The sequence below is a fragment of the Myotis brandtii genome, unplaced genomic scaffold (assembly GCF_000412655.1).
Source record: "Myotis brandtii unplaced genomic scaffold, ASM41265v1 scaffold1144, whole genome shotgun sequence".
Lineage (NCBI taxonomy): Eukaryota > Metazoa > Chordata > Mammalia > Chiroptera > Vespertilionidae > Myotis > Myotis brandtii.
The window spans coordinates 906,170-908,147 of NW_005353944.1; positions in this window are offsets into that span (position 1 = coordinate 906,170).

A 1,978-nucleotide genomic window follows, 5' to 3' on the forward strand; every position below is an offset into this window, starting at 1 on the left:
TCTAGCATAATTTATTAAATTGTGCTAAAATTTACAAGGGTTCAATTAAAAAATATCTTAATTCTAAATGATATAATAGAAAATATATAATAGTGCAGTTATAAGCACTAATCTGAAAATAAAAACTTAAAGAAGTGAATTTAAAGAAGGGATTAGCCAAAGAAAATATATGCACAACCCATGGACACAGACAACAGTATGGTGATGGCCAGAGAGAAGTGGGGGACAAGAGCTGGGTAGAGGGGGCAAAAGGGAGGAAATAGGGACATCCTATATAATAATAATAAAAGGCTAATATGAACATTGACTGAATGGCAGAATGACGGGTTGCTATGATGCACACTGGTCACCAGGGGGCAGATGGTCAATGCAGGAGCTGCCCCCTGGTGGTCAGTGCACTTCCATATGGGGAGTGCCACTCAGCCAGAGGCTGGCTAATGGCTGGCCAGCACAGAGGTGGTGGCAGGAGCCTCTCCCACCTCCGTGGCAGCACTAAGAATGTCCAACTAACGGTTTAGACCCGATCCCTTGGGGGCCTAAGCCTTTAGTCGGACCTCCCCTGAGGGCTCCCTGGCTTCCAGAAGGATGCCTGTCTGCAAGCTTAGGCCTGATCCCCTGGGGAGTGGGCTTAAGTTGACAGGTGGACATCTCCCAAGGGGGCCTGGACTGCAAATGGGCAGAGGCTGGGCTGAGGGACACCCCCCCCCCCACCCCGCCGAGTGCACAAATTTTTGTGCACCGGGCCTCTGGTATTTATATATGTTATGGGCTGAATTCATATTTTAAAGTCCTAATCTTCACTACCTCAGAATGTGGCTGAATCAGAAAATAGGGGTGGCTAAGAAATTTGGACAAATAAAGAGACACACACACATACACACAGAGGACAACTTGGTGAGGACTCAAGGAGAAGACAGCTGACTACAAGCCCAGGAGGAAAGCTTTAGAAGGGACCAACCCTGCCAACACCTTGATATTTGACTTCTGTACATTAGAAAATGTTTTTGCCTACAACAAAACAAAAAATACCTAACCTTATAGTTGAAAAAGAGGCTAAATAGGCTCAAAGGGGCTGCCTCGAAGCAGGAGGTCTAACAAAGGTATCATATTAGCACTGATCATTTTTGAATATGCAGCAAAGTTAGGTGATCCTTTTATATTTTTTATGCCAAAGGAGTTTTCTAAGTCCTAATGAATAGATTAGAAAGCATGCCAGGTATTCCTTCCTGTGCAGCAACTCACTGCATGAATGTGCTCTCATGAAATTAGATCAGTATGGGAAAATGGGGAGTACACCTGCCTAAGATTCAGTTCAAAAACTCCCCACACATTTGCATCTTGTGGGGCCATGAAAAAGCAGTGGTTGATTCAAAGATCTGCCATCTTCCTGATGGCAGGACACTGCTGTGTCCTGGGCCCATATAAGCAGCACCTGTCTTATGACTCACATTCTCCTCGGCCCCTGCCTTGGGGCTTGTAAGTGTGGAAAGGAAAGATGGGTGCTGTGTTGCAGGCCAGGCCTATCTTGAGCCACAAGCACAGGGCACTGGGCATAAGCAGAGCCTGAGCTCACAAGGGTGACATCTCCGTGGTTCCCAAAGGTCTTGTTGAGCCTCCCTTCATCTAAGCCAAGCATGTCAAACTCACAGGACCTGGGCCACATGCGGCCCACAACGAATATTTTTGTGGCCCAGTCAATATAAAGGTATGTAAGAAACGTTTTAATAAACATTTCATAACTTAATTTTTATAATATCCTGTTACACATGATTATTAATAATGAACAATGTTTGCTAATGACTGATTACTATAATTGTGTTTGTTCATTTCCTTTATGCACCTTATGTGCAGGCTCACCATTTCTCTCCACTAATACTAGCAGCGAATATTTTAGCAGCTGATTGCCATGCCATTAGTCTTGGACTGACTTGTTTGGTGTGTGCAACAGGAAATATTTCGCTTTTGGAGAACAAGAAAA